This window comes from Prunus mume, linkage group LG8 (genome assembly GCF_029339155.1).
Source record: "Prunus mume cultivar Tortuosa linkage group LG8, ASM2933915v1, whole genome shotgun sequence".
In the NCBI taxonomy this organism is placed as follows: domain Eukaryota; kingdom Viridiplantae; phylum Streptophyta; class Magnoliopsida; order Rosales; family Rosaceae; genus Prunus; species Prunus mume.
In genome coordinates, this window is record NC_142705.1 from 17,619,378 (window position 1) to 17,635,504 (window position 16,127).

General features: G+C 37.5%; 2 pseudogenes; both read right to left on the reverse strand.

Annotated features, from left to right (window-relative positions):
* Window positions 1–8,434: 8,434 nt before the first annotated feature.
* LOC148914899 (PRA1 family protein D pseudogene) lies at window positions 8,435–9,288 on the reverse strand (annotated as a pseudogene).
* An 808-nt stretch (window positions 9,289–10,096) lies between these two features.
* LOC148914900 (UPF0481 protein At3g47200-like) lies at window positions 10,097–11,466 on the reverse strand (annotated as a pseudogene).
* Between the last annotated feature and the right edge of the window lie 4,661 nt (window positions 11,467–16,127).

Sequence of the window (16,127 nt, forward strand, 5' to 3'; positions counted from 1 at the left end):
AAGAGTTTATTTATACTTTCCTTCAATATAACATAAGATTATGTGATGTCCCGTACTGTAAATATCTTAAATTGAAGATCGAATTCAGTCTTTGTATTCACATAGGGTCAAGAAATACAGCTGTATAAAAATTTCAAAATCGGAGTTAAAATAACCGTTAAATCGTGACTTTTTCTTTATAACCGTCGAAAATTTTTGTCCCGTTACTTAATCTCTGAATGTTCATTTTTTCCGATTTTCGACGTATACGATCTCGAAGTATAAAAAAACAAGATTGCCGGTTGGATCATTGAAACTAGTTTAGGAGTTAGAGTTTAGGGTTTAGGATTTGGGTTTTAGGGTTTAGGGTATAAGGGGAAGGGTTTGCGCGACGAAAAGGCATTTATTTGTCGCGCAAAGTGCACATAACAAAGCCTTGCACAACGAAACCAATTTCCCTTCGTCGCGCAATCTCACTCAGAACAAAGGCACCCCCAAAAACACTTAGTAAAATTTCCTGGCAAATCAGAGACTTGCGCGACGAATTAACTCACCATTCATCGCGCAATCTCATTCAGAATTTCAATCCCTCCCCATCACAACACTTAGTAAAAAAATTTTGTTTTATCGAGAAGGTCTACGGTTCAAGTCCGTATAGCCCTAAAACCTAAAAATTAAAATAAAAGACGAAAATAAAATAAAAATATTATATAATAAAAAATAAAATTTACTAAGAAATATATATATTATTATATAGATAATATGTATAATATATATAATTTATATAGAAATATATATAATATATATTTTATATATTTTTATTTTCTATTTCTAATATATAGTATCTAATATATACTATATTATTATATATTACATAGTATTATATTATATAGTATATAGAAGAAAATTCTATAGAATTATAAATTCTAAACAAAAAATGAGATTTTATATTTGTAACTCGTTTTCTTTAGTTCTTTAGAAAAAATCTGAATTGCGGTGAAAACGAGAGTCTTGTTTGTATAAAATGAATATATACTTATATTTATTAACACTTAGTAAGAATTTCAGCCCCTCCGCCCCAAACACTCAGTAATTTTTTGGCAAATCAGAGAGTTGCGTGTGAAAGAACCCAACATTAAATCGGCGCAAAGTTTATCTACAGAGGCTTGCGCATAGCGAAAGAACCCAACATTTGTCACGCAAAGTTTATACAGAGGCTTGCGCGACGAATGCACTTCCCTTTAAATCACGCAATCTCGATGAAATTTCAGCCCCTCCGCCCCCAACACTTAGTAAATTTTTGGCAAATCAGAGCTGCGCGACGAATGTACTTTTCGTCACACAAAATTCATTTAATTTATCTCCCCGAGCAAAATCGAATCCCAAAATTTGGGCGGATGGACAAACTTGCGCGACGAAATAAGATATTTCCATCGCGCAAAGTGGATGATTTCAGAACCTTGCGTGACGTATATTACTCTTCGTCGCACAAAATGGGCAAGTCCTAAACCCTAATTCCAAATTTTGGCGGAGTGGCAACATTGTGCAACGGAAATGTTTTTAATTTCGTCACGCAAAAATTCATTTAAGTGATTTTGCTCGACACATTTACGCATTCGTCGTGCAAAGTCAAATAAGTTTTCTGAAACTCGCGAGCTTCTCCTTCTTCCCGATTTCTCAAATGCGCCCTAAACCTTCTCTTTCTCTCCTCCGTCACCTCAGCCCCTACTGCTGATTCGGACTGCCACCACAAACCTCGAACCGGAGCTTCCCGCCCGTCGCCATCCATCCTGCCACCGTGATTTGCTCGGTTTTCACGAATCTTAGCGGCGTTGTTCTCTCTCCTTCGGGCACCGAATTCGGCAATTGAGGTATGCTTTCTGGACTATTTTTAATGCTTTAGCTGATGGCTGGTTAGGATTTCATTGATTGTTTGCCTAGGGTAGTGGATTTGAAACCCTAGGTTTTGGCCGGTTTTTAAATTGAAATTCCGGCCACTTCCGGCCCTTTTAGGTAGGTCCGAGAATAAAAGTGCCTCCAATTGATGTTTTGAACCTAGGGTAGGAACCTTGGCCCTTAATTTTTAAGATTTTCCAGTTAATGTTATCGCTTTGGGCACCCAGGCGCTGCCAGCGTGTGTGGTGGCCCGTGGGATCTTGTAGCATTAGGCATTGGGTCGATGCAATCCCTAGTTATCACGAGCGCGTAGGTGTGTTCGGATTGGAATTTGGTTACCGTTTTGAGTCTCTAACGGATTTTACCTATTGTGCGATTTCCGGGTTTGATATGTTCGTACCGTTGGATCAAACTCAAACTCACGTATGTTGTACCATGTATTTATAGGATTGTTTAGGATTCACCGGATTGTGGATCGGAGTCCCGGATACGCCAAAATCGCAAACCCTAGGTCAAACTATGCTTTTAATTAATTAGTTCAATTTCTTAATGAAATTGTATGTGCTTAAGTATATATTCTTAAATTTGATTAATTTGTATGTGTATTAATGAAATTGTGCAGATGTCAGACTTGATTAGATGTCGTAGGGCGGTGACGACTACACCAAGTTTGGAGCCCAGGCTCGGCATCATTGCTGCTCCGGCAGCGATGGAGCACGACCACGTGCTAGTTGGTCCGGGAGATCAGCGCCTGCATCACCAGCTTCATTGGTGGTGCAGCACATGTGATGGCGGCGGCAGCCCTTGACACCACCGACACCACATCGGCCGTGATGCTGGTGCCTCGAGGCACACCAGTCTTGTAGTTCTTTTAATTTTTTAATTGGGAATTTTGTAGTTAAATTTGTTATTTATTTACTTGAGTATTGTCATATCTCTTTGCAGCCAAGAGGAACACACGAGGGCCATGTCGGCGGTGAAGGCAGCGAAGGTCACGCGGTGACCATGATCCTCTCGACATCGGATACAACAGCGCCATCGGGCTGCACCGGCAGCGGAGTTACATAGCTCCTTGGCCCACGACATTGGCCACATCGTTCGGACCCATTGCTCGATGCAATGGAAGTCTTGGAAGGTCATGCCTGCGAGATCAAGATGCAGAGTTAGCGGCCAGTTGTCGGTATGTATCCTACCTTTTAATTATTTTTCTTTCAAACTTTATATATTTCTATTACTTAATGTATGTGACTAATTTATTGCAGACGAACTACAACTTAGAGGACCTCGACAAAGAGTCGTTGGCGTACGTCAACAGACTCTTCGGTGAGAGGTACAAGCAGTGGAAGAGCTACTTGCACCACCATTTTGAGGCGTTTGATGATCCACAAGTCGCTCTTCATGAGGGTTGCCCAAAGGAGCTTGAGGGGCGGAAGGATAGTTGGCCGTGGTTGTGCACTCATTTTCAGGCTTGATTATGTGGTATTTTTAAAATAATATTTTTTTAATTATTGCACATTTCTTATTAATGTTTATTTTATTTTTTATATGTGATTATTATTTAATTTATTTATATTTCAACTAATAATTTTTTTTTTTTTGTTTAACAGAATAAAGCCCAAGTGAATAAGGGCAATAGGAAGAAGAAGACTCTTCTCCACCATTCCGGCCCCAGGCCCTTCTCACATAGGATGGATGCAAGGCAGCGGGTAAGAATAATATAATTTATATTTAATTTTTAATACGTCATTATTATTAATTTATTTTGTTCATATTAATATTTTTCTTCTCTTGTTCAATTTAGGGGGGGTTGAAATTCTCAGAGATCGACGTCTTTGGTGAGCGTTTATGTTCGACCTGGGAATGAATTGGCCGAGTCCCTTCATGTAAGTATTATTTAATTTTAATTCTTGTGTTACGCATTCAATTTATATGCATGTTTTAATTTATATTTTATGTAATGTTAAGCAGAGCAGCGATGGTGGAAGGAGCAGTTGGTTCTTGAGTCCGCCTCCCAACTTCCTCCGAGACTCCGAGTCATGGATCCTCCACGGGATCTGGATTTCATATTTTGCGCAGAGCGTTGGATCGGACTCTCGGGAGGAGGCGGGAACATATTGTAGGAGATGGGAATGCCCGACAAAGGAACCTCGACCGCGGTCATCGTCGTAGGCAAGCGATCGGTGGCTATTGTGACATCGCAGGTTGCCGAGCTTGAGGGTCAGATGTTGGTGATTCTGCAGTCCCTTGCGCGGTCCGGCATTCCAATCCCGAATTTTGGTGCGCTGACCTCCGAGCCCATCCACCCGAGCATCCCTAGCGGACAATGGCCCTGTAGACACCCAGGACCTACGAGCCGCATGTGGCAGAAGACCAAGTAGATTTTGGAACATTATTTGATTAGTTTTTTATTTTCATAATTATTTTTAAAATATTTCTCTTGTATACATTTATTTTATTTTATATAATAAATGTTTTTCTTTACGATTAATCTTTTTATTGCAATTTCATTTTAATAAAAAAAAACCAAATTTATTTGTAAAAAAATATATATTAATTTTAAAATTTATATAATATATATTAATTTTGTGCGACGAAATGTATATCGTCGCGCAAAATCACTTTTTTTTTTTTTAAAGTTGAAAAATAATTTTTAAATACACTTAATTTAATCATGCTTAAGTCGCGCATAATGTGTATGCACGCGAAGTCTTCATCCTTGAAATGTGTATGCACGACGAAGCACTTTTAAATCGCGCAAATTTCACGCATCTCACGCGACGAATCCTACCGTTGCGTAGTCTTGGTGCGACGAACAGCCTTTCGTCGCGCAAACATTTGTGCATCGGACGTTTGGGTCATCCCCAAGCGTTTTTATGTAACGAAGGTGCTCGTCACACTTTTTGCGCGACGAGGGAAATAAATTCGTCATGCAAAGTATTTCTTCACGATCTTTGCGCGACGGATGATGCGCGATGAAACTTCTGTCGCGCATAATTATGTGCGACTAAAGTCATCTTTGCGCGACGAACTTGCCTTCATCGCGCAAAGCCTAAAATGTAGTAGTGTCTTTAACCCTAAACCCTTTCCTTTTCCCTAGGATTTGCTTCGTTGTCTCCTGGTTTGTTGTTGCTGGATATCTCTTCACCCAAAGTTCTATCTTCATTGGCATCCTATTTGGACATTCTAAATATTTTGACCACATTTAGTTGGCCACGTTATATGGTAGCTGATGTTTTTTTAGCCATGTCAATTAAAATTGACACATGCGTTAATATATTTTATTAATTTTGTCTTTTAATTATGAAAAATAATTACTAACATTTTGCGTCTTTCTTATAATAGTAATGTCATTAAAAAAAAAAAAGGCTTATTTATTGATATGCCTCATGTGCTTTACCGAAAATCTGAGTTTACTCTATGTAATTAGGTCAATATGCCCCACATGCTATTATTTTGTGTCTCACATTGCCCCCATTCCGTCAATTTAAACAGTAACAGAGTTAATTTGCTGACATGACGTGGACATTTTAATAATTTTGTAAGTTAAAACCCAAATAAAAAATATTTTTTAAAAAACAATTTTTTTAAGAACTTGCAATTTTTGAAGTGTTTAAAAAAAGAAACCCGACAACCCCTCCTCCCACTCCCCCTCTCCACCCCCGTGGCCCCTCATTTCTCCCCTCTCTAACTTACTAGTCCAAGACATTCAAGAAGTGGGGAAATGAATTATGTTTGACAACCCAATCCAACTACCACGGCAACCACAAGCCACACCCACCCTTATCGTCGTCGTCATCATCATCGATTGTGGCCCCTCCTTTCTCCCCTCTCTAACTTACTAATCCAAGACATTAATTATGTTTGACAATAAAATCCAACTACCACAGCAACAGCAAGCCACACCCACCCTTATCTTCGCCGTCATCATCATCATCCATGGTGGCCCTTCCTTTCTCCCCTCTCTAACTTACTAATCCAAGACATTGAAGAAGCGGGGAAATGAATTATGTTGCACCCACCCTTATCGTCGTTGTCATCATCATTATCCATATCCCAACCATTTGGAAGCAAATGACTGGTTGAAGTTGGAGAATATCAAGTTAAATATGGTCTGGGGGTTTGGGTGATGGTGCTAGGTTTTGTTAGAGAGAGAGAGAGAGAGAGAGAGAGAGAGAGATTAGGGAGACGTGCAACATCCTATCCCGCAATTTAACTTAATTTTCAAAATTCTAGAGTGAAAGGACGACTTTAACCTTACGTTTCCTTGTAGGTTAGAGTTGAAGATCCATTCGCAGCAATCACTCACTATATCAAATAGTGACTGTTCAACTTCTCGGCCACCAATCAATGCCATCGTGCACCAGTTGGCCACGCCACCTTAACGAAAAATGTTCATCTATTCCTCCGCAACCTAGCCCAATGGTTAATCGACGTCAACCATCAAGGATTTCTCTGATTTTGACGAAAAATAGGTCCAGTGGCTTTGTCCTTTTTCTGGTGGTTTTTGGGTTTTTTCCAGCCATTCCAACGGCCAAATCTATCTAATGGGGTATGGAAATCCGTTTATGTAGTTATTTTGGGTTAATTTTGGAGTTTTGAAGAATGATTTAAATACCCATATTGGGCCAACGGGGCCTTTTTAACCCATTTCCGGCCACTTTTTGGCCTGGTTCCGAGACCAAAAGTTGCTTCCCTTGTTAGTTTGAATGTGTTAGTATAGGTATTGGCTTGTGGTTTGAAGATTTTTCATCAAGACACCTATTGCTGGTCGTTGCGGATGGCGATGCATGGGCCATTGTGTGGCAGCCCATTGAGTTCTAAATTGTTTCCCTTGTCGTCTTGAGTACGATGGTATGCTCAGATTTGGATTTGGTTATTGTTTGACAGTCCAACAGATATTGCACTATCATGCGATATCTAGGTTCAATAGGTTTGGACCGTTCGATCGGTCCCAATTTAAAAGTTGTTGTTCTTTGTACCTTTAAGATCGTGTAGGAACTTATTGATTGAGAATCGGAGTCCCAGATACTCCGAGTTAATGATTCTAAGTTTAAGCGAAATGACCGTTGTCCAATCATGCGATTGGCTTAGATCTAACCACTCGATTGAGATCAAACCTTTGAGACTTGTTTCGTATACTTTGTTAGATTTATAAAAACTTTCAAATCTGGAATCAGAGGTCGTGGGCCTCACATTCCTAATTGACCTAGATGGTGGGCCTCGTTGGCCCGATCAAGACCCTTTTGGTTGGGAGGTGTTTGTGGTTTGGTTGTTTGATTTCAAAACGGTACTTTTCTTATGAGAGTTTTATTAACTATTTATGAATTAATGTTCTATCGCTTTTACTTTCTAAGCATGATATATCTACGTTTATTTTTATATATGTGTTAAATGGATTAATAATTGGATTCTGTTGCTTTTGGAAATATGGTTGCCTTCAGAGATATTGATGTTTGCGGACATCCTGGTTGCCCTCAGAAATATTAATGCCTTCAGAAATATTGATGTCTTTGGACATACAGTTGCCTTCGGACATATGGTTGCCTTCGGATTGTCTTCGGACTTCTCTACATGTGTATGACATTGCCCCACGAGTATCAAGGAGGCTCGAACCATGTGGTGCCAGGATTTGCATTCTCAGGTTGAGTATATCTCCTTGAGTCAAGCAAGGGGAATTGATGAACTATTTTCTTGCTTAGGCGGAGTATATCTCCCTGAGTTCTACGAGGATTTGCATTCTCAAATTGAGCATATATCCCTAAATTCTGCGAGGAATGCATCTCAGGTCGACCATGTGTCCCTTGAGTTCTACGAGTATTGCGTCTCGGGGCAACCTCGTGTCCCCCAAATTCTGCGAGGATGTACTTGGAATTGACGGTATATTATTGGAATTGGTGGATTATGTTTGAGGTACATCTATGTGGAGAATAGTGCAGTACCAATATGTGGTACAGTTAATAGGATACTCTTCACCACCCTGCTCATATTATCTGCATAGGGTTGGCCAGGATCCCTAGCCACCTACCCGATTTGTCTACACAGGTGGTTAGCTAGTTTCCTCTTTCCCTGTTGCCTTCAGATTTTATGGTATTTCCATATACCCATTGGTGGGTGTACATGATATATGTACTATGCGAATGATTAGAAGTATGGCTTTTTGGTAAAAGGTTTGGTTATGTAAGTATCTGGATGTACAATGATAAACTAATTGAATAGTTAGGTACATAATTTCCTGGCTTGATATTCAATTATATAGCTTGATGAAATCAAAGTAAAGAATGATTCTAGATTTTATTGTTGGTTTCTTGAAATACAAAGGGTAAAAATGTTATTTCAAATACAAATTAAACAAACCTAAAGAGCACCTGATTAGGCCCATTGATTTTTAACAAAATAAAAGTTACAACTAATCCACCATATCCAAAACAAAAATAGATAATGTATCATATGCTAATTACTAATTTTTTTTGTCACTATACACTAATTTTTCTTAAAAAAAAAAAAGAACAAACAATATCACAGATGACATTTGATACATTCTCAAATGAATTTAGTACCAAGAGCAAAAACAGATGAATATCACAGATGACAATGGAGTAACCAAATTGAAGTATATCTATTAAGATCCTATACTCCCTGTTGTAAACAAGTATTTAGAAGCACAATCAATCCAAAGGTAATGTTTGTTATCATACACAATCCATTGAGTTGTAGTTTCTCATCAACTAACACTTCCAAAACAAGGTCCTCCATGCCCACTTGGGTCATGAATCATGATCTGATGATCATCCAAAGGTAATGTTTGTTATCATAATTCCCACTTGGGTCATGAATCATGATCATCCGAGAGCAGAGTCCCATGAGGCGATTCTTGGTCATCCATAACACGGTCCTCCGTGCCCCTAAACACCACGTGCAAGAACCCGAGTCTCCACTGAAATGTCGACGTTGAGCAATACATAGGTCAAGACGAGAGCCAACACCGTAACCACTCCAAGAACAACCATCACAACACGGTCTCCCACAGTAAAGCCAAAGACTTCGAGGGGCTGGTCACGTGAGAAGTAGAGGAAGATGATCAAGAGGACAATGATGGAGACCCGGTGGTAGAGGAGGTTGAGGAAGAGCTCGGTCAAGAGGACCAAGGTGTAGTCGGAGTAGAAATGGGTCAAGTTCTGGGCTAGTCGGGTCGTGGCCTCGGAGAGATTGGAGGGGAGGATGAGTGCGGTCGGCTCCAGGAGTTCCCCCCACGACCAAAGCGTGGCACTCGCTGATTGGCTTACTTCCTTGACATGGGACACCAATCCGATGGACATTGTAAACTGGGTTCTTCAAAACCTCTGGTTTTTAGGCTGGAGAATGCTAAAATCTGAGCAAAACAGAGATGGGTCTTTCATCTTTGTGTTTCTTTCGTTTCAGTCTCTCTCGCTGCTAATGGCGAAATGGCATTTGGTCAACGGAGTTGACCTCCGCTTTAGGATTAACCGGATTTGCTTTGACAGGTTTTGATTCAACCCAATCATTGGGGCCCAGTCTAAATCCAATCAAGGGCTACTTGGGCTAAGCAAAGCCCAGTGTTGAAGGAAAATAAAAATTATTCTCACAAACGGCTCACTTTAATAAGTTCATCATTAACTGATTAAAATGGTTGATATGTCTACACTAAAACCTATAAATCTAACTGCTTTTAATTTTTTAACTGAAAAGACCAAATTTTAAACAAGTCTAATCTTGAAAGAGAGGGATTTGAATTCAAATATTCTAAACTAATACAAACATTTAATTGCGTGTTTAAATGATTTTCAATTCAAGTCATTTTTTGAAGAGATGATCTTTGAAGAATTAACTAGAAAATAGACGGGCTATATCATTAAAATACAATGCCGACCAAACCGCACAAAAGTGCCCCTCTCAAATAAGCTTATAAAATAAAACAAGAAATTGGGGATTGCAAATTTGCAATATTGCCCAAATGGTTCACGATACCATATTAGCGTAACAATCTCATAGTAGAAGAAAAAAAAGAAGAGAGAGAGAAACAGAGAAGATATATATGAAGGAAGATCCTCTTCTCATAGTATTATTATTGCTCAGATATATAGATTATTACATTGATTGAGAGTATATATCTCTCTTCTCTTACAATATATAACAACTCTTAACAACTTTCTCAGCTTAAACAAACTCTTAACAATACAACACTATATCCGCACATGCACCCTTATTCTTAACAACTACGTACTGAGGATAGAAAACTATTGATAAATGGTAAATATGGTCTGCAATAAGGTAAGAACCAGAAGGATAATTCCTGCAATCAAAGAAATGATTGTCCAAGGGTTAGCAAAGTAGTCGCGCCTCAATATTTCTAACTGCTTGTGCCATCCAACCTGGTAATATTTATTCACTTCAGCGCAGAGTTTGTCATAGTGGAACTCTTTGACAACGGTGTCAGTGTAAAGCTTGTTAAAGAAGTTAGAACCATCTTCGACGCTCAGCCAATTAGCTAAGATTTTTTTCTTAGAAAGAAGCTTTATATCCTTGTTGGAATTGATGAGTTTGTCCATGAAAACGCGTAAGATGTTATTTGCTGAGAACGACCATGATAGCACTGCTCAAAGGCGATGAGGTTCCTGAATAATGGTTCGGTCAACTCTGCAACTGCTAGTTCTGGAATTGTTAAAACCCCATCTTTAAATTCAATGTTCATTAGATTATTATCCGAGCCCCTTTCAAATTTAACTCCTGCTTCTGAGAGAGCTTTGCTGCAAGAATTTCCTGAATTTCCGGTTCAATCTCTTTTTCTTCCTTTTCTGCGAACCACCAAAGACAATTTTGGTCATTTCTACTGGAAGGTTCAAAAGGTTGGAATGCGAAAACAATGGAAGTTCTGATTAGATCAAGTATGTGCAAAACTCCATTCTCATCAACCTTCTGGTCAAGTTCCATAAGATATTGAAAATAGGAGTTGCAATATTTGTTCGACGAGTGTAGTGATGAACTGAAGAAACAGGCGAGGACTACACTGAACGGGGGTTCACCGTTGCGTTTGCCCAAGGTAAAGCGATATAAACAACTGAGAACAGACCAAGGAAGCTGATTTTCTAATAACAAAAGATCATGACATACATATTGCAACATGCAATCCATGTTCAATATGGGGTCATCCTCTTTTTCCTCATTCAATATGGGGTCATCCTCTTTTTCCCAATGGTGGATAAACTTCCGAACTAGTTGTATTACGAAGCAACCATCAAGTATCATTATTTCCATGAACTCTTTATCGTTAAAGTCAAGTGGTTCTTCATAAAAGTCACGGGCTCCTTTCCCAAACTCAATGATGCCTTTCTCCTCAGATTCATGTAATAAAAATCCGTTAAAGCCATCGATAAATTTTTCTAAGCTTAGATTCATGCGGGAGAGAAGGGTTTTTAAATACCACTGCTTCACAGTTTCCAATTGCTGGAATTGTTTGCTACCGTCTCAATGAATGGGTCCGATTGAGATGACGTGAGGTTCATATGCCTCTGGCTTATGCCTCCGGAGCACTTGGGGAACTTTGAAGATGCAGCTTCGACAGTCAAGGGTGATTTAGCAGCAGGGCCAAGCTTTTCGCTCATGCTCTCTTTCAATGCTTCAATTAAATTATCTTCTCCAACAATATAAGGACGATCCACTGCATTCGGGTTCAATAGCATGATGACCTGTCCAACTATGTATATATTGTCACAGGAAGTGGCGTTCAGATTTAAAAGTCAGGTAGGTGAAACTTACCTTAAAAACTCGATGCAGTGAATTTTATTGATAAAAATAAAAAGATACACCTAGTCAGGGGGGACGTAATGAGCCTTACCCTCAAATATGCATATCTATACATAAATAAAAGCTTAACAAAAAAAACAAGAAGTAAATGCAATGCAACACAAAAACTAAACTATTTTAATCTAAAATTGTACCCTACGAGGCTTAGAAATCTTAAATTCTTCAATTATCTCTTCATTATCGATACTATTAGCAAACTCTCTTTTAATGTGGAGAATCATGCAATCAGCAAGGAATTCATCAGCTATGGTGCTTCGAAGTCTATACTTAATAATTCTCATACATGAAAAAGCTCATTCCGTTGTTGCTGTAGAAACAGGAAGAGTCAACACCAACTGAATCAATCTGTAAAGCAAATGGTAGTTTTCTGCCAAAGTTGTTTCCACCAATTGTTGACATAACTGAGGAAGAGTGGTGAGGTCTTTAAAGCAGGGAAGGCAATGCATATCATTTTGAAAATACCTCAACTCAATTTCCAAACCTTTTAAGTTACTTGGACTGAAATCAGCAGGATAGAATTTCTCAGCAAGTTTACATAGATGCCCAATATTGAATGATTTGAAGGAATTACGAGGATCCAATGCTGAGCTAAGAATAAGAAGTTCAACTGTTTGCTCTGGAAATCTATCATTTAACTCCCTCAACATGCAATCTATCACATCATTAAATACATCAATGCAATAGTAATGTTCAACTGTAATAAAATCTTTTTGTTGACATCTCAACAAAATTCTTAAAATCAAAGACCTATTTAATTTCAACAAAATCCCCAAATTATATTTCATTCCTAATTAAACCCTAGAAAACTCAATTTCAAATTAAAATTAAAACTAAGATGCATACATTTATTTTATGAATAACCCAATAGAAGAAGATAATTAAAGAGAATAGATTAAGAAGAATACTTGTTTCCTTGTATATGAGAAGAGAAGAGAAGAGGTTGTCCAGTGTCCACGATTGCATAGTACAGCCAAGACTTGCGTTGAGAAGAAGCTTTCCCGACTCATGCTGGAATTGCACTGCACAACCACTATTTGGCTGCTTAAGTTATATTCTTTCTTTTATTAAAGTTTGACTGGGCCATTCATAACATGGGCTGGCTGGTTATAATTTTTTTCAATTTTTTAAAGTTTGAGTGGGCTTGTGCTGTGGGTTTTATATGGATTGGGTAGGCAAGAGTGTATACCAACACATGGAATAGATATCAATTACATAGCTTATTTATAGGTTTTTTTTTTTAGTGAAATATTTTTGGGTAGGTGGTAGCCTACCCTGCCCTGGCTTAAGATCCGCCCCTGCCTAGAAGTCTAAAGCATATTGTAGTGGCATAGAATCAAAAAGAAGCGAATGTGGTAGTATATAGCTAGCACTCTCGTTTGTTACACAGGATTATCTTAGCATGGCCTATGCTTAGGATTGTCTTGACTTAGCTTGGCTTGATTTAAGTCGGATAACACTTACCCTGCGTTTGGTGTATGCTTAGACTAGTACTAGGACGAGGATTATATTTTTTTATATTTTTTCATGGGTATAATGTATACATGTGTATATATGTATATTATAATGTATACAAGGGTAAAATACATATACACACATATATATATATTATAATATATAATATATATGGGTATGTTATAATAATAATATGGTGTATATATGTATATTATAATATATAATATATATGGGTATGTTATAATCATAAGATACATGTATATATGTATACTATAATAAATATAATATATATACATATCAGTCCCTTTCTATTGAGGGATCCTTCAAATAATTTTATTTGAGGGACGCCCTTTAGGGTACCCTACAATTTTTTTCCCAACAATCCAAACCATCTATTTTTTAGGTCTTCATTCATAGATTATCCTTACAAAAAATTAGACAAATCGGAAACCGTTTCGATATCCAATTGTGTCTTACAAAATCAATGAACACGGTGCTTCAAGAAAGTACTAAAATTTCAATAACTCAATTGAGTGGTCAAATGATATCGGATTCAAGTGATTTTTTGTAGAGATGATCTTTGAATGAGTATCTACAAAATAGACGGTTTGGATTAGTGAAATACAATCCGGAGTGAGGCCTACAAAGGGTGTCCCTCAAATAAGCTTATTTGAGGGATCCCTCAATGGAAGCTCTCTAATATACATATATTATACATATGTAATGTATATCTGTATATTATAATCAGTCCCCTTCAGTTAAGGGATCCCTCAAATAACACTATTTGAGGGATGAGGTGCTCAGCCGTTGGATGTCTTTTAATGAGATTGTGTGGCTGTGATTGTTTTCAAAGTTTTAACCCGTTTTCACTCAAGTGACCCCGCAAAAGACCAAAATCAAGCACGCACGCGAAAGAGAAACGAAGAGGAAGAGCCAACCCTTGCAAGCGGAAGGGCAGATCCACCATTGCCAGTTGAAGAGCGGACCCGACAATCGGGTATGGGTATTGATGTCGATGGTTATTTTTCTCTCTCTTTTCTCCATTTGGGTTGTGGTTTTCAATTTGGGGTTTCTTGATTTTGAGTATCATGTGTATGTGTTATCTGAGCTGGGTCTGAATGGTTATGAGAAAACAAGAAACCATTTGATCTTCTGTTAATCAATAAGGAATGTATTCGAATCCTGTGGGATTCACACTCTGATTTGTGAATTAAATTTTTTTCTTCTTCACATTCATGTCATTTCCTCTACTTTCTGTTGATTTCTATTGGGTTTCAGTTTTATTTATTTAAGAAATTGCTTGTAAAATTAGAGAATGAGTTCTAACTGCATAGGCAACCAAAAAAAAGAACGAAAAAAAAGTCAATTTCATATTCGGATATCAAATAGTGAATGGGCTTGTGTGCTTTTCAATGACAAACAATTATAAGCATTATGTTATAGTACACATTCAAAATTGTTTTTGTACTTGCTTATGAGATTGCATATGAATTGTTAATTCGCATTTGAAATTGAAATTATTTTTGTGCTTGATAAAAAGTCCAATAGTAGCGGTGAAGTTTGTGCGGAAATTTTATAGAGATAAGGTCTCTCTCACAGATATGAATTGGAATGTTTTGATTTGAAATGAACGTATGGTTGTGGCAAATTTCTGTAGAAGAAGAGCTTCGAAGGAGCAAACATGATTTAGTTGTTTTCATTGTAATGTTTGTAATCCATAATAAAGTGCTATATTCAGTGTGGAAATAATAATGATCAGAAATTTCTGGTTGATGAGATTAGTTCGTTTGCAGAAAATATATGTGAATAGTGATGATTTGTCATGTGACTTTCAAGTCTGACTTAGGAACATTAGCATGTGTGGCTTTTGTGAATTATGCAGAAATTTGAAGTTGTAAGGCTAACAAATGAATAGCTCTAAACTGCCATGAACCTCTTTCAACCATTAAACGTTGATAATTACAGGTCCCAAGTGACATTACCTTGATACAACAAATAACTTCAAATTTACGTCACCTAATCTAATCTAAGGCATTGCGATACAATTTACACGCTTAACAGAAGATGATTTCATAGAAACTCTAAGCCACGGCCTCCATCTACTAAAGCCAAACTTAACATTTCTGTGCAAAAATGATCATCTCGTTTGTTTTAGCCATATAGCCTGCAAGAAAACAAAAACAAACGAAACAGATAAATACCTTCAATTATCATATTTTCTTCCTACAATTACAAAACTTTCATATAACTCAAACACTATAAGCATCTGAAAAAGAGATACACTAAGTACTTCAAAGCATTTATAGTCATTTTAATGGCTTCATGAATGACAACGCATTTAAAGTTTATTATCACTGTCATACATAAGCGAAAAAAGTATTATGAACATCACAAATTCAGTTAAGCAATTCTATTGTATTTATCTTTATTGAAGTAAACGAAGAAAGTTCCTGAACCGAATAGAATTGTATTATCTTCTGATTCAAAAAAAAAAAAAAAGAACAAAATTCTATTATCTCTTGCATCTAATCCAATCCAATCCAATTCTATATCAGAAGTTGGAACCATAATGGACAGATGTAAAAACTTAAAACACTTTGTAGTTCCAATAAAAGAACTATCATGGAAATTGGAGAGGAAGCAACATGGTAAGCAACAAGGCTTATTGCGGAACAAAAATACCAGAAAATGCGTTAATGCAAGCATTAAGAATTGAAATTATTAATCAAATCAGGATAATATGGTAAATTCACATTTTTTCATATTAAAAAAATTAAAATTAAAAGAAAAATCAGATAATGAATCCTATTTTTATGAAACACAACTACTGTTTGGGCCTAAATTAGCATGCCCAGCCCAACAATAGGAAACTCAAGATCCAGAAAGGCCTAGCCCAAACCAGACCAATAGACTCGGGCCTTAAAAGAAAATCACCTCTTGGGCTCCAAACAAAATGAGCCCAACACGATTTGGATAAA